Below are 25624 nucleotides of genomic sequence, written 5' to 3' on the forward strand. Positions count from 1 at the left end.
TTGACAACTGCCCTATTGTTTTCTGTCTTTATGATTTTTACTACACTGAGTCCTTCATAATAGTTCAATATACATTGCCTACCTTCTTTGTGATTACATGATTTCACTTAACATAATGACCTCAAGGTTCACCTATGTTGCGGGATATGGAAGAATTTCCTTTCTTTTTATAAATATGCTATATTTATATTACAAATTTTGCTTATCCATTTAGGTGTGGCTGTGCACATGAGTTGCTCCCACATTTTAGCTGTGTGAATGATGCTGCTATGAACTTAAGATTTCCCCTTTATCCACCTTACTAGTTTAATAAAATATACCATATTTGGGGTTTGTCTTATTTTTTCTCATGATTATATTTAGGTTATACAGGTACAATCTTGGCTGAAGTCCTGTCTACATTGTGTTTGGGACTTGCTTCTTTATATGATGAAGTAAACTTGAAATAAGCATGGAAACATGCTTATAATGTCTGCATTTTAGGAAAGTGAGTTCAGTGTTGAAATAGAAGATAGAAAGGACTCATCAAGACAAGTTAGCAGGCTACTGCAATAGTGCAGGCAGGAGAGAATAAAAGTGAGTGTGGAATAATGGGAATATTGTACTGTACTGGTATTGGTAAGCATAAGATGTATAGTTGTCAGGAAAATCCATCACAAGTCATTTTATAGTTTCTACTTAACCATATTGAATTAGAGTGAAGTATAGGATCCTAGAATTATAAAATTGCTTCTGCTTCTTCAGGAGAGACTCTGCTTTCATGCTTGTTAGGACCCTCAGCCTTCTCAAATCAGCAAGATCTGGTGTAACTCTTCTATCTGTTATGACCTTAATGCTACTCGATCCTTTTGTGTTTGCTTTGTTCTCTCTCAGAATTTTTTGGTGTCTTGCTTTATGATTTCTGTTCAGAAATCTAACATGAGTCAATTATGCTACTCTATAGAAAGTCTGTGAAAATAAATATTTACTTAATATTTGCTTAAGTCTGTATTTGTTTCCTAAGCCTTCAGGTATATGCAACAATAGGAAAGAATTTATTCCCATTAAAAAGACACAGAATTGTATCAACACAAAGTAGGCTATTTTTTTTGTAGAAAATCAAATTATGCATGCATGTATAATGTAGAGTGAAGATTTTGTTTAGATAACTGATTTGGTCAGAAAAAAAGATGACTCAAATTGGGGCGGAGGCAAAAGTTGGAACTATTTACCTTCTCTTTCAAGAATGCATAGATGTGATTTCTCTTTACCCAATCTCCTTCCTCTGATCTTCGTTATCTCCTCAGAATGAAGACATCTACATGTATCCTTCTTCTTTTTACCTATATTTAGCCATGTCATGGTACTTTTTTTTTTATTAAATTCTTTTATTGGTACATTGTAGGTATACAACACAATTACATTACTCATTGGGAATTGTACCTTTACATAATGCATCTTGGCTCTTATTTTTTCCCCATTCCTAGCCCTCCCTTCATGCCCTCCACCCTTCCCTATTTACAAAGACTTTATTTCCATTTTTTCCATTTCTCATCATTTTTCCTTTCCCTTCTTTCCTTTCCCCTGCCCCTCCCACTACCCCACCCCTTTGGACCTTTTCTTCCTATTTTAAATTATTGATTATTCATTCTAATCACTGGTACATTTTAAGTATACAATATAATGACATTCATCATTGGAAATTTGCACCTTTACATAGTTTCTCTTGGTTCTTATTTTTCAGCCTTGCCCAGCCCTCCCTTCAACCCCTCCATTCCTCCCTATTTACAAAGATTTTGTTCCTATTTTTCCATTTTCTCATATTAATCCCATTCCCTTCTATCCTTTCCCCTAGCCCTCCCACTTCCTTCCCCTTTGCCCCTTTTCTTCCTATTTCACATTACCTATTATACATTTAGTCCTTATCTACATTTTCAGTTTCTCACACCAGAGAAACTATTTGGTATTTACACATGTGTGTCCTATTTATTTCACTTAAGAGTATCGACAAAATGTGCATCCACTTAGCTATAAATGTCTCTAATTTCTCATTTTTTTATGGCTGAGTAGTACTCCATTTTATGAAAAAACCCCACATTTTCTTTATCCAGTCTCCAGTTGATGGGCATTTGGGCTGTTTCCAAGTTTTAGCTATTATAAACTGTGCTTTTATGAACATGGGCACACATATTTCACTGTGGTATGATTCTTTTAATTCTTTGGGGAAGATCCCCAGCAGTGGAATAGCGGGGTCAAATGGGACTTCCAGTCCTAGTTCTTTGAGTGATCTCCATATTGATTTCCACAGTGGTTGCACCAGTCTACACTCCCACCAGCAGTGGAGCAGGGTTCCTCTTTCCCCACAACCCCACCATCATTTCTTATTGGTTGATTTCATGATAGCAGCCATTCTTTCTGGAGTGAAGTGGAATCTCAGCCTTGTTTTCATTTGCATCTCTCCAATGACCAGTGATGTTGAACATTTTTTCATATATTTATTTGCTATTTCTACTTCATTGTCTGAGAAATATTTGTTTATTTCAGATGCCCATTTTTGGATTGGGTCTTTAAATTTGGGAGGTCTGATCTTTTTAAGTTCTTTATAGATTCGAGATAGTAGACCTTTGTCTGAGGAAGAGCAGGTGAAGACTTTTTTCCACATTGTGGGTTGTTTCTTCACACTGCTGGTGGTTTCTCTTGCTGTGCAGAAGCCTTTTAATAAGAAGAGATCCCACTTGTTGATTGTTTGTGCTAGTTCACGGGCAACTGAGGTTTTGTTCATAAAATCTTTTGCTACACCGATGTCTTCAACGGTTCTACCTAACCTCTGTTCCAACTGGTTCAGAGTTTCTATTTTAATATTTAGATCTTTAATCCATTTTGATTTTAGTTTAGTGCATGGTGAGAGATATAGGTCTAGTTTTAATCTTTGGCAAGTTGAAGCCCAATTTTTCCAGCACCATTTATTAAAGAGGCTATCTTTCCTCCAGTGAGGGTGTTTGGCTCCTTTATCGAAGATGAGATGGCTGAGTGTGTCTGGCATTATTTCCCCATCTTCTAATCTGTTCCACTGGTCCTCAGGTCTGTTTCTTTGCCAGTACCATGCTGTTTTTATCACAGTAGCTTTGTAGTAGAGTTGCAGGTTGAGGATTGTGATGCCCCCTGCCATGTCTCTGTTACCTAGAATTGCTTTAGCTATTCTGGGTCTCTTTTTGTTCCCAATGAATTTTTGGATTGTTTTCTCAAGGTCCATGAAGTATGCTGGTGGGATCTCAATTGGAATTGCATTAAATCTATATAGCAGTTTTGGAAGTATGGCCATTTTCACTATATTAATCCTTCCTACCCAGGAGCAGGGGATGTCTGTCCATTTTCTGATGTCTTCTTCAATCTCTTTTTTCAGAGTGCCATAGTTTTCATAGAAGACGTCTTTGATTTCTTTCGTTAGGTTGATTCCTAAGTATTTCAGGTTTTTGGATGCTATTATGGAAGGAATTATTTGCCCTATTTCTCTCTCAGTGAGTCTGTCATTCGTGTAGAGGAAAGCTATTGATTTTTGTGTGTTGACCTTGTAACCAGCTACTTGACTGAATTTGGTTATTAAGTCCACAAGACTTTTGGTGGAGTTCTTGGGGTCTTCTATATAGAGTATCATGTCACCTGCAAATAATGACAATTTGACTTCTTCATTACCTATCTTTATTCCTTTTATTTCTTTCTCTTGTCTAATTGCCATGGTTAATGTTTCCAGAATTATATTGAACAAGAGTGATGAGAGTGGACATCCTTGTCTTGTTCCTGATTTTAGTGTGAAAGATTTCAGTTTGTGACCATTTAGTATGATATTGGCTGTTGATTTTTCATAGATGGCTTTTATCAGTTTGAGGTAGAGACCATCTATTCCAATTTTTTGTAGCATTTTTATCATAAATGCATGTTGGATTTTGTCAAATGCTTTTTCTGCGTCTATGGAGATGATCATATGGTTTTTGTCCTTGGCTCTATTGATATAGTGTATTGCATTGATTGATTTTAGTATATTGAACCATTCCTACATCCCTGGGATGAATCCCACTTGATCAGGGTGTATGATCTTCTTGATTGTCTTCTGCATTCTCTTTGCCATTATATTATTAAGGATTTTTGGATCTATGTTCATTAGCGAGATTGGCCTATAGTTCTCTTTTTCAGTAGGGTCTTTCTCTGCTTTGGGGATCAAGGTGATGCTTGCTTCCAGGAATGAATTTGGGAGTGTTACTTCCCTTTCAATTTCATTGAAGAGTTTAACCAGTAGTGGCAGCAGTTCCTCTCTAAATGTCTTGTAGAATTCAGCAGTGAAGGCATCAGGGCCCGGGATTTTCTTAGTTGTTAAGTTTTAATTACATTTTCAATTTCATTGGTTGATATTGGGTTGTTCAGAATTTTTAGGTCTTCTTCATTCAACTTTGGTAATGCATATGTATCTAGGAATCTGTCCATTTCTTCTGTGTTGTCCATCTTATTGGCGTATAGGTTCTGGAAGTTGGTTTTGATGATCCTCTGGATTTCTGCTGGGTCTGCTGTAATTTCACCCTTTTCATTCCTAATTGCATGGATATGGGCCTTTTCTTTCCTTTTTCTGACAAGATTGGCTAAGGGTTTGTCAATTTTGTTGATTCTTTTGAAGAACCAACTCTTGGCTTCATTGATTTTTGGTATCATTCTCTTAGTCTCCATTGCATTGATTTCTCCTCTGATCTTTATAATTTCTTCCCTTGTATGAGCTTTGGGGTTGTCCTGCTCTTCTTTTTCTAGAAGCTTGAGGTTCAGCATCAGGTTGTTTAATTGGCCTCGTTCTGTTTTCCTGATATACGTATTCACTGCTATGAATTTCCCTCATAAGACTGCTTTCATTGTGTCCCATAGATTCCGATATGTTGTATTGTCATTGTCATTTAATTGAAGGAACTGTCTGGTTTCTTCTTTAATTTCCTCTTTGACCCATTGGTTATTCAGAAGTGTGTTGTTCAATTTCCACGTGTTTATGAAATTTTTTGAGTTTCTTTTGCTATAGATCTCCAATTTCATCGAACTATGGTCTGATAATATACAGGGGATAACTTCAACTCCTTTGCACTTACTTAAACATGTTCTATGAGTGAGTATGTGGTCTATTTTGGAGAATGACCCATGTGCAGCTGAGAAGAATGTGTATTCTGATTTTATGGGGTTGAAGACCCTGTAAACATCTGTTAAATTCATTTGTTCAAGAGTTCGATTGAGTTCTAGTATTTCATTACTTATTTTTAGACTAGTTGATCTATCTATTTGTGACAGTGGGGTGTTGAGGTCCCCCACTACAATTGTATTAGTGCATATATGACTTTTCATGTCTGTTAGTATTTGTTTTATATAGTTGGGTGCACTAGTGTTTGGTGCATAGATATTTATGATTGTTATCTCTTCCTCTTGGATTCTTCCCTTTACAAGGATGTAGTGTCCTTCTTCATCTCTCTTAATCAGTGTTGGTTTGAAATCCACTTGATCTGCAAAGGGGATAGCTACTCCTGCTTTTTTTGGGGTTCCTGTCACATGGAGTATTGTTTTCCACCCTTTAACTTTCAGTCTATGAGTTTCATTTTGAATTAAATGTGTTTCTTGTATGCAGCATATTGTTGGATTTTGCTTCTTGACCCATTCTGTCAGTCTATTTCTTTTGATTGGTGACTTGAGACCATTAACATTGATGGTTATACCTGAAACATATTGACTTGTCATTGCCATGACTTTTTCTTTTTGTTGGGTTCTCCCCCTTTACATTTAATTTCTTGTCATGCCAGATGGGTTCATTCTGCTTTGCTTCCTGGGGTTGTGATCCTCAATGTCTGTTCCTAGGCTATTGTGTAAAATTCTTTGGAGTGCTGGTTTGGTATTCACGAAGTTTCTAAGGTGCTCTTTGTCATGAAAGTATCTTATTTCTCCATCAATTTTGAAACATAGTTTTGCAGGGTACATCAATCTGGGTTGGAGGCTGTTTTCTTTTAGGGCTTGGAATATGTCACTCCAAGTTCTTCTTGCTTTGATGGTGTGTGTTGAGAAGTCTGTTGTGATTCTGATGGGCTTTCGTTTGTACATGATTTGTTTCTTTTCTCTGACTGCTTGGAGAACTTTGTTCTTTTGTTGTGTTTCTGCAGTCTTAACAATTATATGCCTATGTATAGATTTTTTTTGATCAAGGCTATTTGGAGTCCTATGTGCCTCACTTATCTGTATGTCAAGCTCTTTTCCCCTGCTTGGGAAGTTTTCTGCCATTATTTCTGTGAAGAGATTTTTTATGTCATCTCCTCTCTCTCCTGTTTCTTCATTGAGCCCAATCAGTCTTATGTTATTCTTCTTTGCATCGTCTAGCAGCTGCTGGATTGATTTCTCATGTTCCCTTATAATTTTGAAGCAATTTTTCTTTTCCTGGCCACTAATTGCAATCTTATCTTCTATATCTGAAATTCTGTTCTCACGTTGGCTCATTCTGCTGTATAGACTTTCAATGGAATTTTTCATGTCCTGGAAATCTATTTGCATTTGTTTTATGGGTTCCATTTGTTTCCTATGTTGGGATTCCATCATGTTCCTGAGCTCCTCTCGAGGTTTATTAATCATGTCTTGCACTAGGGGCACAATTTCTCCTGTTATCTGAGAAATGAGTTCTGATTTCATTTTTTCCAGATCCCCTTTTGTTGCCAGTTCAGTGGGTCCAGGTAGTTGAGTATCAGAGTATTACATCTCATTTCCCTTTGGGGGTGCTGTAGATGATCTGGAAGTCTGGTTTTGAGACTTATTTGTGTGTTTTCTCATTTTGACTGGGGCCGGGCGGGGTGGGATTGTTAGCGCCTGCATGGATTACCTCCTCTGAGGTGGGAGAGGAGGGACAGGGGCCAGGAGCAGTGGTAGGGATGGTGACCCAAAAGCCCTTTCCTGTGGGCTGGGAGCAGTGGGAGGGATGGTGGCCAGGAAGCCCCTTTCTCTGGACCAGGAGCAATGGGACAGAAGGTGGCCCAAAAGCACTTTCCTCTGGGCTGGGAGAAGTGGGAGGGATGGTAACTGGGAAGCCCCTTCCTCTGGACCAGGAGCAGTGGGACACAGTACCATGGTCTGGTGGTCTGGTGCCCTCTACGTCTTTGTAGTGTGGAACCAGGTGGCTGCCTGTCTGCAGCGGGGTGATTCGGCGTCTTCCACATGACTCAGAACCTAGGTAGGGTGTTCACAAACCTTCCTGTCTGCAGTGGGCTGATTCAGCCTGTTCCCTGGGACTCGGGGACCTCAGTAGCATGTGCGCAGACATGCCTGTCTGCAGCGGGCTGATTTGGTGTGTTCTGCATGACTCACGGTACTTTTATAACATAGCCTTCATTTCTGTTTTTATGGAGTAAGTTGTTTTCTATATTATCACTGTTTTATAATGAATTATTGGACTACAAAACATTTCACTCGCATATATTCTCAATGTGAATACAGAATTACTTTTCTTCAGAGTACTGCCCTTCAGCATCTTTTGGTGAGAGAAAACCCGAAGGAAAATTCTTTTCCTCATAAAACTGGCAAAGAGGAGTATTAAAGCCCAGAACCACATTCTTTTGAGGATGCGTAGCCACCTGCAACCTCAAGGCAAGTTGTAGCAAATATTCCTTCTATCACTGCCTTATTTTATGTACTCTGAAGAAACAGAGAGAGAGGAACAAAATGAAGTAGAGCAACAACAATAAATAGCCTTCCAAGCTCCAAGAATGTGCATTATTTCTTTTGAAAGTGCCAAGGGACACTCAGCATACAAATAAAGATGTAATGTCCCAATATATTGGGTAAAAGCAAGTACTGTAAGGAGGAATAGGTGAGTGATGGTTAATAGACAGGCAAAGCTCTTGCAAGGGAATCTCCTAATCCTAACATATGGAGGACAAGATAATACACTACTAATTTCTTTTTTCTGTTGGTCCACATATGGTCAGAGGAAATGAAATATGTCCCTTCTTTTCCCTCATATAAAAACTTCTTTGTTGCTGGAGATGTTAAGGAGAGAGCTGAGCATGAAAAAGAGTAACAACAAAAAAGGTTACCATTTTGTCATATTATGGACAAAAAGATTTTTTTCAGCAAATATTCAGCTGAAAAATACATACAGTTTGAGAATAATGTTGCAGAACCCCAGCCAGCTGAAACCACTGGGTGCACTCACCGATCTTCCTGGTACTGCAAGGGGCTGTGACAGGTCTGGCCTCTCTTCTCTCAGGTTTGTGAATAGGTGGTGTTAGATTTTTCCACCCTAATTGTCCACACTTCAGCACCATGTATACATTTTCCACTCTAATTCTTATTACAATCTGCCTCCACTTGAGAAAAATAGAAGAGAATAAGAAAAACCTCAGTCTCTGTCCATTGCTTTCTACTGCTTCTCTTAACTGAAGTGTCAGAGAAGAGCAAAGCAATTTCCAGTCACCACTTGCTCTCTGTAAACAAGTAGGTGGGCAGGAAAGCTTAAATTTCAGCAGGATGTCTGCCTGTCTATGGTGATTTTGCTGGGTCGGTGCATATCCTTAACATAAAATTTAACAAGCAATTGAGTTGTTTATGTTGTTTTTTGAAATAGCTTTTATGTCACACCAAATGGTGAGAAAAGAGAGGACCACAAAAGCTATTGAATTGCAGTTCACTCGATGAATATAAAAAAATTTACACAGAGTAGAGGGACCAGGTGTTTTGTAAAGTTTGGCTTCTTTTTTGAACATGAGGAAAATTTGGGCAGTAAGCCAATTTTTTTCAAACAGGAGTTCCACTGAATTCAAATTTTATGTTTTTCAATTCAAATGTTTTTATTCTTAAATGTAGTACATGAATATTATCAGAAAAAATAGAAAAAGGAATACAAAGAGAAAGCAATTTATCATTTCATATTTATTGATACAGTTTGTTTCTTCTCATATGATTCTTAATATTTTACGTGGATGATAGTAGTAACCATTTAATTTATAATTATGCTTTCCCCCTCATTCTTGTAAATTAAAGCATTTTTGTTATTGTTGAAAACTTTCTCCTACACATAATGCAACATCACATTTCTCTAATTACATAAAATTGTTATCTCATTTCTGTAATCAATGAGGTGCCCATATAATAATTAGAAATAACCTTTATTTTGTTGAAAAAGTCAGTAGTCTACAGAAATTGGCATACAGTTTTCAAATATTATTTATAGCTTTAGTCATGTATTTAGTTCTGAGAATATGAAAATATTGTTTGAAATGTTATAAAATCAGATGGGCACTACATATAGTTCAAATTGGTTATAAGCTACCATCTATAAAAACCATGTAGCAATTCTTCCATCTCGATCACAGCTCAAAAAAAGGGAAGAAGTAGAATTCCAATAAAAAGGATTTAGTTAAAAGATATCTTTTGAGGTCAATATTACAATTCTGATTTAATTGTTTTGGATAAGGCCTAGGTATCAGTAATTTTTTAAAGCTCTACCAGGTGATTTTGAAGTGCAGCTGGGATTGAGAAACAACTGCTTATAATCAGGGGAGTTGGTTACATGTAGAACAATAAAGCACACACAAAAAAAAACACCAAATGTAAAGTCTGAGAAATTTAAAATTGTGACACAATTATTGAAAATTCAAGTCCAATATGTTAAGGATTTTACTTACGTTATCATGTCAGTGACAGTGTCTGGGTTAGAATCTCATGTCTTGACTGTCATCGCTACCAGAATGTGTCATTGTCTAAATGTCATGCCCTACAAATACTGATTTTTTTTCAGTCAGTGAAAGATATTCTTTCCAAGTTCAGACTGTGAGCTGTAAAGTCCTTTATTAAAAATATCCTCGATTGAAATACGTTGTTAGTATTTTAAATAATGTAAATTTTTCCTAAATTTACATTTTCCATATTTTTTAAAATTCCAAAATATATAATTCATTATAAGCAGTTCATCTGCTAACTGAATCCCATACCCAATGCTTTATTTATTGGAAAGGAATCCATTCTATAGAGACAGCCTGCAATGGAGACACAAGAAGTATTTTTGTTCCACATTTCTTTTTATCTTCTCTCCCAGTGTTTCTTTCTCCTTCATGCTTCCACAGAATTTGGCATACACCTTGAATGCAAAATGATACAATTTTCTAAACATTTTTATAGCAATTCTGTAGGGGTGTGAAATTTGAGAAACAAGTCTTTTAAACATAGGTTGATTTAATAATATTGCAAGTTTTATAATGGATTAAATTCAAGGAAACTATAATGATCTTTCTTTTACATCACAAGTTTACTGAAGGTGAATGCAAAGTATAAATGGCTTCCATACTGATGTCATATAAAAACAGCAGATGATACCATTTCCCATTATGCTTAACTTACATTTTGTTTATATCATTGACTTATTATTTCTAAAATACTTACAACAAAAAAATTCATATGAACCACTGTGCTCTGCCATCACCATAATACAGACTCCCAAAAAGATAATTTCTATTGATCGTATGGCTTTCTCTGTTTCTGCAGTGATCTGTGAATTAAGCCATTTTCAGTGTTGAGGAAATGTTTCTTCTGGATAGTGGTATATAGTTTCAAGACCACTAAGAAGAACCGAAATGGACACTTGAGGAAATGCTTTTCGCCCACATAGGGATTGAACCCTGATTCTGGCCTCAAGTGCCACAGTTCAACTGAGTTAGCCAACAGGAAAACACACACACACACACACACACACACACACACACACACACACACTCTGAGATAATGGAAACAGTAAAAGTTGTAAAAAGATTTAAATTTTAAAGATAGTTATATAACTAAAGACCTCTAATTTAAAAATTAGAGTGATTCCAATGAAGGAGGTATTGGGAAGCCTTTCAAAGAAGAAAGTTACAATATCAATATGTACACAGATAAAGCTACATAAAATGTTTATATCAAATATTTATCTATACATATTGACATATATGATATAAACTTTACTAAAGATATGGAGTGCATTCATATATATTTTCTCTTTATACTTTACATGTCTTCTATGTATGTGGGTATTTATGACATGGGTATATGTTTCTTCCATTTGAGGGATTATTTTTATAATAAATACATTGCCAGAGTTCATAGTTCTATTATTTTCAGTCTTTCGATTTTGTCTGATTAAAGTATGTGAATTAAGTAATGGACAAAAGTCCAAATGTTGTGGAGCATAGCTGAAGGAAATTGACTTACACATTCTTTAATCCCCATCTTCTGTCTAGCCACTAGTTATTTTTTGTATTGTGAAAGACTGGCAGTTTTGATGGCCACCCTACAAAGGTTATCAGTGGTATGAAATGGCATATAGTACTATAAGAGCTAGTCTCTTAACAAGTGTCTCAAAATCTATCTCAAGCTGTCACATTAACTAGTTTTCTGGATTGGGTAAGTCAGTTACTTTCTTTATGAAAATTTCTTGACATTTAAAAAGAAAGATTTACCTAATTTCTAATACTATTTCCAGTCCTCAATTATTAATTCTACATTTTTAAGATAAAGTACTTTCTAAAAATTATTAATTAGCTTATATTTGTTAAGACTTTACTATTATCCAATTACTATATTAGGGACTTAAGCATACATTATTTCACTTAATTAAAAAATAACAAAACATAAGAACACACGACGTAAGCAGATTTTTACCAGCTTTCTTAGTAAATTAGAAAGTGAGAATTGTTCTGTGAACAATGCAAATCTGATGGCATGTCATTATAGAAGAAGGATAATTATATATATAAAGACTAAATTAATCTTTGTTCAATAGAATTACATGTTTTGGAGATTATCAAATGCAACTACATAAACACATTTTGTTACTGTCATCTGTCTAACATAAGAAAAGAGCTTTGTTTTATAAAAAATGATCTGTGATGACTTTTGCTATAAATAGATTTTATCCTAGATTCTGTTGGTAATAATTTGAAGAATTGAGCTGAAATAATAATTCAGAGTTTTAAAATTAAGAATGGCTACTTTCATGGATGTAACTAGTTTAACAAGTACTTTTTGCAGCATATATTCATAAAATTATAAAGCATAGTATTTACTTTATATTTTATAATCATGTTATAGTCCAGAAACCATTTATAAGAGTGATAAATACAGATAGCTACAGGATTTTGTCATATTTTTTACAGTTAGTTTTTAATACACAACTGTTTTGAAAAAGCTATTCATTTACAGTACTATAACCATGTATAATCCTGGAACTGAGATGTCATTGAAATAGTCTAGTTGAGCTACCTCACTCCATGGTTAAAACCTAAATAGTAACTCTTGATTATCTTCAAAGTAAAGTTCAAAACTTGATTTTTAGTGAATTTCCATTACCTTATATTCTTGCCACTGCCCAACTCAAACATTATAACCAATTTCAAATAAACTCAAAATGTCCTCCCTCATATTCTGGTGTTCATTTGTCTGATTTGCTCTGGCTTTTCCTATTAATTAAATGTGTGCTTTTCTGGTGACATTTTATCTTTCAAGATTAAGCTCAGAAAGTTCTCTTAGAATTCTTCTTTCCTTGTGCCCTCCCCCAGTTGACCATTTGAAATTAGCACTCTACGTATGCCACTATTTTATCACTCTAATTTTAAAAAGTTTTACCTCTTCATATATGCATTAATTAATAAGTGAAGACATGTAAATGTGATGAATGTTTTAGTGGGAAATACAACTAAAAGCTTTGTTAGTATTATCGAATCCACTTCTACTATATGCACACACAAACACATACACCTATGTATGTGTTCAAGTAGTTTGTATGCTTATGTAAATGTTTTTTCTCCTCTTTGTCACTCATAAATACATTTATATACAATTTTGTATATTTGTATCTTTATGACTCCCTTTGTCAATGATATTTATTCTCCTTGACCATTTATAGTACTGAACTATAATTTAGTAAAATTTCTTGAACTGTTACAGATAAAGAGACAAAGGATAAAGATATTTCATAAATTTTTCCACAGTTACACAGATGAATATGATAATTTTGTCACAGATCTTAAGTCCTTGTCTTCTTCCTTACTGATCTTAAAATTATTGTTGACTATTTTGAATTTGTAAACCTTTAGTAGTATAATAAAAGCCCTCAAAAGTGGTCTGTATTTTTGAGTTAAAAAAGCTACCATTTTCTATTTTGCATAGAATGCTTGATTATGTGTAATTCTGATAAAGATTCAAAGATCGTGTTCAAATAAAAACACATTTATCAATATATCTGAAGTAATAGATATCAATATAATCTGAAGTAAGCACTGAGGTTATAGGGTTTAGTAAGACCCACTAATATTGTTTAAGTGTTAGCACTTAAAGGATACTATGTTCCAGCTACCATTCTAAGTGCTTTGTTTTTTATATTATCTCATTTAATAAGATTTAAACCGCTGTACAACTATTACTACTATTAATATTATTAAGTATATTTTTAAAAAATAATAATACACGGGGCCGGGGATTTAGCTCAGTGGTTCCACCGCCCGCTCCGCAAGCGCAAGGACCCGAGTTTGATCCCCAGTACCAAAAAAAAATAAAAAATAATAATAATACACAGTAGTATTCTGAGGACACTACATCAAGAACCTAATATTAAACACAAGAAACTGAGTGTTATGGACATTTCTGATCTATCTGTAAAGTTGGATAGTAGAACTAGGATTCAAATTCAGTCCCCAAATTTTTGTTAAACTCATTTTACTTTACTGTGTGTATTGAGAAGATGGTGATAATTTGTCCTTTGGATTTGGTTATTCTATAAAATCACAACAAAATAACTTAATGATTGTATAATGTGACACAGAATTTTGACCAATACTCTTCTCTAATTGAAAATGGTAAATAATCCCAAGTGAAATTAAATTTGAACACTCAACTTTTCTAAAAATACCTTATAGATTTAAAATTAGCCAATTATAATTTTATGAAAGAGAAATGAGTCATTTGTAAGATGTTGATTTTATTTATATATATATATATATATATATATTTAAAAGACATAGTTTTCCAGTTCTTTTTCTTACCTTAAAATTTAGCTTCATTTGAATCATAACTCAATGAATTACCATCAAGAGACCTAAGGGCAGCAGGAAAGTCTGTCCAAATGAACAGAGAAAGGACCTAATTTGTTCTAAGTCAGAATGTCTAATGTTCAATCAAAGTTTAATCAGAAGTGACCCATTGTTTGAAAAGTAGAACATCAATGTTCTTTAATTTCACTGTCATTAAATGAGGACTGGGGAAAATGGAGATAACTGATTATTCTCAAATGAATATTAAGGAAAGATGCCATCTGAAAATGAACTAAAACATATTCTTTCTTTATATTTTAATATGTGAAGGAAATAGTCTGTTACATGTTGGAGGTTGGACAGTGTTTTGAAAATAGGTAAGTATAGATTTTAGAGATCAACATAGCCATGCATGTTTTATCCATTGGAACTAAACTAGTGGCTTTCTTCTTTAGTAACTAGTTGTTCAATCAAATGAGATTTTTGCTTTAGTGAGTTACATAATTAATTTGGTGTCTTACTGATTTCCAAAAGAATAAATTGATAGAATAATTACAATGAATGCATTTAAGTAAAGGAAAATATTACTCCAATTAAAGATATTCCAAAAAATCATTCTTACTTTTTAGAATTAAATTCACCTATAGTCCCTGGAAACATAGGAAATAAAGACTTTCATTTAGCCTTTAGTATGTAGTAGCTGGAATAGAAATATGTAATTTACTTGGAGATATTTGACTGTATTATTGTGTATTCATATGTTGTTTAATACCATTTGGGATGAAGAGAAAGGGGAAGGAAGGTTAAATGGAATTTAAACAGCCAGTCATGTCCAGAATTGTATGTCTCTGATTTCTCTATAGTCAATATTTATGGTGTGCTTAGTGTTTGACAAAGAATTAAGATAATAATAAGAATAGTAAAATGAATGGTTAAATTTCTGGTAGACTGCTATTCTAGCTTAAATTTCCGTGGATGTTTTCACCCACATTATAAAACAGTAGGCCTATAAAGCTAATAGAGTATCTTCCTATTTCTAGTGAAAAGATTTTCAAAGGCTAAATATGTCTTTTTGGATTTGAATAATGCATGTGTTTCTTCTTAACCTGATGTTTAGATTCATTTGCCCTTAACTTTAAGACCTTCAAATCCCTCAATTTTTTCACAGTTGATTAAGTGCAGCCCTGAGAAAAGCACTGCCTGACTGCTGAACAGAAAGCTCTTCAGGAGGCTAACAGGCTCTGACCTCAGAAAAATGCTGCTATTAAATTGACTTGAGACCTTAACAGAGACCAGGTTGTACAAAAGACCACATTAAAGTTTGGAGTCTTCATTATTGAGAAAACTTCCTTTTCCCACAAGATCTGTGAATACCAGTTTTTCTTTTCCTACCTTGCAATTTATTTAACTTATTCGTGTAAGTCTTGCATTCTCAGTGAGACATAAAATATTACTTGTGTCACCACCATTAAGTGCAATACCTCACCCATGTGTAGCCATTATCCACCAGTTGAACTGAAAAGTTACAGTGAATTATATCGCAGAGTCAGTAAAGAACTGCAGCCCTGAGCTCCGGACTCTCTGTTGCTCGTCCACAGTGGCTCCTTCTGTACCCTCCCCCAACTCCTTGGTTGCTAAATAATTATAGAATCATTTATTCCTGTATCTGGTATTTAGGAGATTATCTTATTCCTGAAAGGAGGCAAACTGAAAAGAAACATGTACTCAGCTAACTGCTCAATGACTTGAGTTATAGAATGACCTTCTTTACATCATTTAAGCTTCATGTGAAAATGAAGATAGCATCTTTATTGCTTAACTCAGCAGTTAGTGTAAGGATCCACAATATTTGGGGGAGTGTTACTTTTTGAGATATTCTGCTTTAAAAACTGAAACATGATAGATTGTTGCATGGATTTAAAGTTGCTGAAAAACAAGTTTTCAGGCTATGAAAAAAAATGAGCAAGCACAATTTTTAAAATTACAGTTGTGTATTTTGTTCAAATTGTATTAAGTGGTACTATATTATGTTATAATTTATATACTCTGTAATATGGACAGTATATTTTGTAATAGTTAAAAGCACAGATATTACCAGAGTTTATTCCCCAGTTTTACTATTTGGGCAAAATATTTAAACTCACTGTGCTTCAATTTCTTTATCTTTAAAACAGGAATAGTAATATTTACTTTATCAGGTTTTTATAAGGATTGAGCTAATATTTATAATATGTTTGATTTGTATTACATATTATTGATAATACATAAAATATTTTTCACTGCATATTGCAAAACATAAAGACTGATCTGTTCCCCTATGCATTAAGGTATATCTGCCTGGAGATAGTCTCTTTACCCTGGTCTATCTGTAGTACATGCCTTTTGCACATTATCGATTCTTAAGGAGAGTACAAAGTCCCTCCATTCTAATATTCTATTCACAAAGTAGGCATGCTAGAATCTCTGAAATAATCAACATATTTATTACTTAGCTTAAAATGGTACTTGGCTCAAAAATGTTTAAGAACTCTGGCTTAAATTATGAGACATTTCACAATCGAGTTACATTTAAGTGTTTCAAGCGATATGACTCTCTATATATGTTTCTGTTAAGCTTACTACTTATCAGAAAAATGTGTCATGGTCTCAAAAATATATGTGCCCTGGAAACTTTGATTTCAGCTGGAAAAAGGTTCTGTGTAGACAAAATTAAATTAAAAATCTTGGGAAAAATATACTGATTACCTAGGTGAACCCATACTCAATGACAAGTGTTCTATAATACAGAAAAAGGGCACACACAGAGAGAAGGCCATGTGAAAACCAACCAGGAATATGAACTATGCAGCCACAAGAAAAAGAATGCTTGAAGCCATCAGCATTTAGAAGAGGCCAGGAAGGAGGGTCCCTCAAATCCCCAGGGAATTGGAATTGAGTCAAAGGACTGGGGCCACAGGCACCAAATAGAATTGACAGCACAGATTCAGCAGGCAGGCAATCATTGGTTTCAGAAAAATACTGCTAATTTCTCAGATGTTTTCTTGCTTATAATTTGTTTGGATTTTTTATTTTTGAGTGTTACACTAAAATATAGGATCCCTTCAAAGACCTCTCTTCAAGAATAACTGAAGAAATAAAATGGATGTTAGTATTATTTTCTCTTCTCCTTGATGTGAAAACATGCTGCATTGGCCTCCTGTACAATGTCAAGGGCCAGCAATTTGATGACATCTCCCTCTTCTTTCTTTAGAAACAAACAAAACATAAACTCCAAACAAAAAATCAAAAAGCACAACAAAATTTTCAAGAAAGTTTAAGGAGTAGAATGTGAAAAGAGATGTTACTTCTTTATAACTCATTTGTAGAGCTAATAATATCTCTTTGCAGAGTAAATACTATGAAATCTTAGCAGTTCTAGAGCTGATAAATAGGACTTTGGCCAGAGTTATTTCTGTCACTTCTTAAGTTTTTTTTCTTTTGCTTTTCAATAATTTTTAGTGTTGTTGGAAATATAACCACAAAAGATGAGAATGAATTTTGTCACATTTGAATTATTTGATTAAAATAATTTTCAAAATTGGATAAAGTAACATTGAAATTTTGTATTAATTCTGTTCTCACAGTCAAATGGCAGTTTGATTTTTTAATTCTTTTTTTGTTTTCTGAGTGATTTGACTAGCTTTGTTTCATGCCCTTGTCCTTCTTATTTGGTTATCTCCATCAAATAAATGGTAACAGCCTGGTGTAGAGCCAACTCTTGAAGTAATAATTCCTTAAGATAAAATTACTATATCTAAAGTAGAATCATTCTCTGAAAATCCAAACGATGATTATTGGTTTTGTAAAACAATTATCTGTTTTAAAAAATAATTTCTTTAGAAATATTTAAAACAATAAGACAAAGGTTTTCCATAGCCCCTGAAATGAATTAATTAATGTGATATAGTTAGATCCATTACATAATTCTTTTATAATAAAAATATCTTATACTAAAAATAAATTCTCATAAGTTTAATGGAACCCAATCAATGATGCCCTAAAATTTCTATATTTAAATCTCTAACAATAGGCAATTTTGTATGGTTATTATAAAATTTTATATAAAATAATTGGCTTTTTAGTATCTGACAACAAAAAACAAATCTATGGACTAAAAATCTTTGATTTTATGAATTATGGATATGGGGATATACAGTTCACAATCTAAAAAGAAAATTTTATGTATATGATTATAAAATATTTTCAATACTCTTCACTCTACTAACCTACCTAGAAAAGATATGAAAATAAATGCAATAAACTTCCTGAAAATCATAACATTTTATCACTCACACATGTACTGGTACAACCAAACACTTTCCAATTGAGAAATCTTTACTACAGTAGGAATATATTTATATTAAAATTAAATCATTGCCTGTGGTGTGGAAACAGTCTTATTAATGTTAATTACTTTTTTGCATTAACTACATTAATGATGATTACCTCTTCTAAATGTGGCTTATTGCCAAGGGATGTTTAATATACCTATTAAACCAAAAGAAGTACAAAGCATTGTAGATTTTCAGAACACTCAAATGAAACAGACAAATGAGCAAAAACAAACACATTTTAAAGGTTTGCTAGTAAGAGGTATACCAGTGTTTAAAGTGTTGGATGTAATAGAAAACTCTGTGCAGTGTGTTCTGCATGCATATTACACATTGTAAGATAGTATTTGGGAGCCATAGAAAGAGCAAGCAGTTGTGAAAATATAAATTGAAAACGTGGTGACATATATTTTTTTCTTTAAAATTCCAACACAAGAAATCTAATTTTTAGACTCTTGAATACTGATCATATACACACACTCAAACACTATTTCTACATTCTATTTGTATGATAATTTGGCTGGCTTCCTGAAAAAAAAAATACTTGTAGTCAAAGAGTTTAGTAGATGGACCCAGGTGTATATTTAAATGACTAAGTATACTGAGATCCTTTTTCTTTTCAGAATTTCTCAGAAAATGCTTGCTGCTAAAATGGTTTTTGAATATATTTTGTCTCCTGTAGTCAGAAAATATACTAAATCTTATTAAAACAGCAGCAAGTTCTTAATTTCCAGCAAAATATCTACAGCTCTTTCTGGAAACTGGGAGTTGAAATAGCTGTAGACCTAATTTGGTCAAACACTTTTTGATAGAAGTATATGTATGCATATATATATATATATATATATATATATATATATATATATACACACACACACACACATATATATACACATATATAAATAGAACCAAGTGATAGAAAGTGACATACCAAGGGAAAATGTACTTACAAACAGTAAAAATAAACTACTGTGTATCATGGGTGAAACTGATTGTAATGCCTTTGAAGATGTTTTATAAGAGGTAGGTGATAAAGGGGAAATTGTTCTGCTATCTTCAAATGTCCCCTGATTCTACATTCATTAGTGTTTTATTTATTTACTTTGTGTTCTTGCAGGCTCAGGGGATGTTAAATAATTCCCAAATTTTTCTATATTTTAAGGTCACCACTGTTACATGAAGCAGTGCACATCTTCGTTTGGTCACAGAGAGCAGATTCTGCCCATAATTTGACTCCTGGTGAAAATGCCACTGGCATATGACTTTCAGTGCATGGGTTAGACCTCTTGTTTACCACAGCTGTATCAGTGATGCATCCTCCCGTTATCTGTGTGCAGAAGGGCATAACCACAGGCTAACATTTCTTTAGCAAGCATTGCTTAAAAGCGGAAGGCCTCTGAAAGAGAAGACATTCCTTTGCTAACTTCCAGTATCCATCCTGGCACTGCACCATCCTTGTGTGCCAGCCCGTGTCACAGGTCCTAGAACAGGCAAGCCAGGGGCCTGTCACCCACTGCAGCTGTGGAGTATGCAATCCCTCTTTATTGTTGCCATGGCTAGTGACAGAGTTTACTGAGGAGTGAACTTCTTGGGAACAAAAAAAAACTGTAGCAGACATCTAATGCTTTAGTTGGGTCTGTAGCAGGAATCTGCACCATCACAATTTCCTTGGTGGCCAAATAGCCCATTCCATGCAAGAAGTCATCACAGTGGCTCTAGCCGCTGTAGTTCATGACTGTGCCATTGATGTCGATGATGGTTTCTGATGTGGAGATCATGTACTTTCCCTTGATAAGGTACTTACTGTTTGTTTGTTTTTTTCAGGGCTAAGTAGACAGTAAATCTAGTCTGGTCTTTGGGTTTGAACTGGTGGACTTTTACGTGGTTCATCCCTCCAGAGATCCTCACAACGCCAGTGTAACCCTTACTCTTTTTATTGAAGGTTCCAATAACTTTTGTACAACTGGAGTTGTCACCTCCGCATTCTCCACACTTGTCATTTGCAGATTTGACCCAATGATTCCATCACAAGCACTGCGCACACACCTGCCCCGCAAGCAGACAGAGTTACTGTAAGGCCTTCATTTGGTCCATCTGTCGCCTTTGGAGGAAAGTCCACATAGTATCCCATGCCCTTGGCTCTTCGGGGCAATTTGCACATGTCCCCTGGCGGGATGCCCGTGTATTTGGGAACCCATTCCACAAATGTTTTGACTCCTTTTGCATCAGATTGATAGCCATTTTTAGCCTCACACTGCTCATGATGAGAAGATTTACCCTTAGGGGGGCTGGGCAGGACACTGCAGGATTGGTAGATGGCCCTCTTCCCTGTGCAGTAGCAGCCGCTGTTCTGGGTGCAGGATTATTGCAGAGGCGATAGGCAAACTGTACTCCACCCCCACACGAGAGAGAACACTGTCCCCAGGGGCCCCAAGGCCCCCAGTTGTCATGGCTTAATGTTGAATAATATTTCCTCTTGGTTTTGTCCACACCCTTGCCCTGCAGGCAGATCCTTCCCTTCCCACAGAGCACCCCTTCCGCAGCAGGCAGCTTCTTGGTTAGACAAACCATCTGGCCTTGATGCACCACAGTGCACCAGAGCCGGGCTCATACATCCATGTTGGGACACACAGTATTTGGGTCCAAATGTCAGGTTATACTGCTGTGTGGCATCATAGGTCTGTCCTGGAAGATCCTCGGGGCCCGGGATCTGCTTCCAGAGCAGGTCTAGCAAACGGTTACAGTTTGTAGAGTCTTCAGTTCACAATTGGGTGGTTCTAAGGCAGAGTGGCACATGGCAGAGGAGAAACAGTTTATGGCAGCCCAAAAGTAGCAAAGCAACAAGGGCACTTCTTAAGTTTTTAAGACAACTGACCTTTTCAGAGTTCCTCATTTGCCTGATCTTTCATGTATTCTATTTGTAAAGGCAGCACAGATATGGAAACGTAAACATCAGCACACACTTTTTTCTATGTATGGAATAATTAATATTTATTAAGAAAAGTTCATAGTTTGACACCATCTACTTAATCTTAATTATTTATCACCAAAAAGTGAACAACAAATTTTGTGACTTTGTAAAATCACTTAATTATTTAGTTATTCTGTGCTTTACTATTTGGGTTAAATTAAAAATCTTTAATGCCTTTTGTAGATCTCAAATTAATATAAATGGAAGTCTAAAAGTACTTTGAATATTTTTCATTAAAGCAAACATTATGGACTTTGTAGAACCCCCTCTCACCTGCCCAAATAATTGAAATGTAAAAATGAGTGTACTCGAAAAAAAATGTCCTAATATCGTTTCACATTTGACCCTTGGATGGTTAAACTTTGATTTAGACTCCACATTATCTCAGGACTCTTTACACTGAATAGTGATGCGAATGCTATATTTCAAAAGTTATGGCTATAATTATCTTTTTCCTCAGTTTAGCACCTTATGAATGTTGGTGTCATTCAAAGGCTGCAAGTGTTTTAATTTCACATATTAAATTTAGGTATTGATGTGTATGTTCTTTGATTGCAGGGATGAGAATATTGCAATGAGGGAAATGCATATGGGACTTTTTAGATTCAATTTTATGGAGTTTAAGCAGGGAATCTTTGATTATATCTTTTAAACTGTACATAGTGATTATACTGCCTATGGAGAGTAGACTAAGGCTTGGAAGAAATTGAAAATAAAAGGTAGAGAGAAATCATCCCTTTTAATTTAAATACACAGAATCTTGGGCTATGACATTGTTAATGAGAATATAGCTTGGTATAAGTTTGGAAGTGTGGGTTTGCAGAGTTATGTAAACCCAGGTGTGAATACTGGTTCTATCACTTATTTGTGGTATGGTGCATTGTTTCCCAATTGTAAAGAGAGGTTAATGATAGTTCCTACCTCATAGATATGCATGTAGAATAAATTGAGTGATACACGTGGAGTGCCTGGATCAGTCCTGGAATATGGAAAGACTATAGTTACTCTGTTCATTATATGTCATGCTCATTGAATGGCAACTAAAGAGTAGTTCAATTCCTAACAGTTTTTCTTAGTTCGGTCCTCACTGAGCCTACATGAACAAGAGATTTTAAATGATCACTTCTGAAAAATGTGCAAAATGGTATAATTTTGTATTGTGATAAATTGAAGGTTGGGCAGCTAAATTTAGATGATAATTCTTCAGCCTTTTTTCTTTCTTCACTAATATGTATACATCAACACTGTCTTTGAACATATTTAAAGCAATTCTACACTCATTTTAACATTTTGACTCCTTTAGGTGGTCTACTTATAATTCTATTTTCAGGGTAATTTTACTGAGCTTTGATTTTTTTTCCTTTACATCTATGGTCTATCAATTTTCCCCACATTTTCTTGTTTTTAAAAGTCTATATTTCTGTTTTAGATACCTTTTCTTGGTTTAAAGTATGTACTCATGTCAATCCTACCTAAAAACACAGTGAATAAACTGCCCCTTGATTTATCTCTTTTTCTTTAGCTTATGATTTGTTTTCTTAACTTCTCCAGAAAAGTTTAATGTCTAGAGAATAATTTATAATAAATGTCTAATTTCTCTTCACATTATGTCATCAGAGGTTTGTATTCTTGCAGTTGTAATTCCACAAGAATCCTTACTGATAGAAGACACCAGGGATCTCTGAAATGCTATATTCAATAAATAATTGTCATCTTCATTTTACTATGTCTCTTTGTTTCCTTTGCTGTGGTGGTTGTTTACCCCCAGGGATTCTCTACATTTTTATTTCCATAAAATCATACTTATATGGCTCTCCATATACTTCTGTGATGATTCAGTATCTTAATGTTTGTTTTTATCCTCTTACTTCTTAAACACGGTTGCCACTCAGAGATCTCGTTGTCCCTCAGATGTCTGTGCTGTACTCCTTATACTTCTCAGTCTAATGTATTCAACATTACATTTTAACTATTGTATATATATTAGTAAAATTATTTTTATGTTTCTAGTCCAGAATTTGGCTTTGAACTTTATTTTTTCCCGTTTAATAAGATTTATTAAAATTTTGCCATCTTGCTTTATTTATATGCCTTCCATCCCTAATTATTTGTTAGTATTTTGAAAAAAAATCACAGATGTCATGTAATTTCATCCATATACTTCAGAATGCATGTATAAGAAATAAGTTTAAAACCTACAATATTTGGGCCGGGGATTTAGCCCAGTGGTTCCATTGCCTGCCTCTCAAGTGCAAGGTCCCAAGTTCAATCCCTGGCACAAAAAGAAGAAAAAAAAAAAAACCCTACAATATCATCACCCTTCTTAAAAAACTGATAATAATTCAATGATACCATTAAATACCTAACCCATCTTCAGTTTCTCTTAATTATCTTAAAATGTTCTCTTTTCAATTTAATCAAATCACAATTCAAGTATTGTCCATATGTTGCATTTTTGTTATTATATTTCTTAATCAGTATCAACCCTCTAATTTTTTGTCATTGTTTATTGGCACTCTACTATATGAAGTATTAAAACTAGCTGGTAATTTACCCATTTTCTCTGTCTCTTTAAAATATCCAATTTGAAATAATACTGCTTAATTCTAAGAAAATAATCGGAAATTAGAATTATTTTTTTATTTTTATTTCTCTTTCCTTTAGTCGCACAGTTTGTTTACTCTTTAGATCATATCGTCACTCACTTTCTTAATGTCTTCCTTAGAATGACTCACAAACACTTCATCCCAAATGGTTCAAATATGATGCTTTTGCTTTCCTAAAGCATCTGCTGGTTTCTAGTATTATTAAGTTAATACAATTTTTATCTACTTACTCTACCAAATCTAGAAATCTTTGCAATTTTGACTTATTTTTAAGATCTTCACATCCAATTATATTCCAATTACTACTAAATTTAGTTGTTAAATACCTATCAAACTAATCTCTCTAATATCACTGCCCTTACTGCCATAGTTTTCTCTCTAAACTTCCCATTCCCCATCAGATCTTTTAAATTCACTCCCCAAATATGCATCAATATGTGCCGTCTTCAATATACATTTGAAAATATCACTTACTCTGCTCAAAACTGCTCCACAATTTCTGCTTTCTGTAGTAATGTTTTTTATTTAACAGTTGTGAATTGTAAGAGCAAAATTTCACCTAGAACTCAATAAACACACACATATTTCTAGTGATTTAAGGTTCATAACTCTAACTCTTAATTATATTTAAAAGTAATTCCTGACCAGTATGATAAAAGTCAAACACCACCATCATCAGGGAACCCCCTTTCATTCTTATAGAACACTTCAGTATGCCTTTTTGTTTGCTGATTTTTATCTGAACTCTCTGAGGTGGGAAGGACAGGTATTATATTTGCATTTCTACTTATGGATGATGATGGCACTAACACAGAGATGAAATGACTTACTCATGCTTTTCTGTTATTTTTAGGTTATTTAATTATGAAAATAATACCATGTCTTAAGAGGCTTATGGTGTAGGGGGAAATACAACAAAAAAAATATAATAAGTAATATGTAAAAGTAAATATAAAATAAGCCACTGAGGATAAAGCGATCAACTTTGATGAGATGGTAAAGATCATGGAAAATAATTATACAAAGACACCTACTAAGAAGAAGGGGAAAGTACTTTCTAGGTCAAAAAGGATATAAATAAAGAGATAATATGAGAAGGAAGGATAGACCCAAGATTTGATAAGTAACCCACCGTAGCAGCATAAGGGGCAATATGAAAATGATGCAAATGAGTTTTGAGGAGAAAAATTATTATTTGCAGGCTAAAGAAGAAAGGTAGTTATGAAATGAAGTACAAATGAATTTGAGCTTTTGGCCTTTAGGAAATAATAGCCATAACGTGAGTAAAAGTAAAGAAACTGGACAATGGGAACAGGTAAGAACTTGTAGAGAATTGTCTAAAACTCTAAATTAGATGGAAATTAATAAATGTAGTTCTATAGTATAGATGGTGAGAGAAATTGGAATCAAGAATGACATAAGCTTCCATATTTTGACAAAGTATACATGTTATAACCCAAAATAGGAAATGAAGGAAACTGTGAGGGAATGCATGATCTTGGTTTGGAAAATGACATATTGATGTGTCTGAAGGGTCTTATAGACAAACAATGATGAACTCAAAACAGGAGACAGGCTTGTTGTAAGTAAAATGTATTTAAGCCTATTGTGTAAAGAAGAATAACACCGGATAGTTTGATAGGA

General features: G+C 34.4%; 1 protein-coding gene and 1 pseudogene across 11 annotated transcripts in view; one reads left to right on the top strand and one right to left on the bottom strand.

The window, feature by feature from the left end:
* Naaladl2 (N-acetylated alpha-linked acidic dipeptidase like 2) overlaps positions 1 to 25624 on the top strand; it is an 891856-nt gene that overhangs the window by 706337 nt on the left and 159895 nt on the right. The window lies entirely within an intron of this gene.
* LOC147825344 (A disintegrin and metalloproteinase with thrombospondin motifs 5 pseudogene) lies at positions 19726 to 22398 on the bottom strand (annotated as a pseudogene).

The sequence above is a fragment of the Heterocephalus glaber genome, unplaced genomic scaffold, assembly GCF_053883595.1.
Source record: "Heterocephalus glaber isolate CG9 unplaced genomic scaffold, H.glaber_assembly_v1.0 deba00001504, whole genome shotgun sequence".
Taxonomy (NCBI): domain Eukaryota; kingdom Metazoa; phylum Chordata; class Mammalia; order Rodentia; family Bathyergidae; genus Heterocephalus; species Heterocephalus glaber.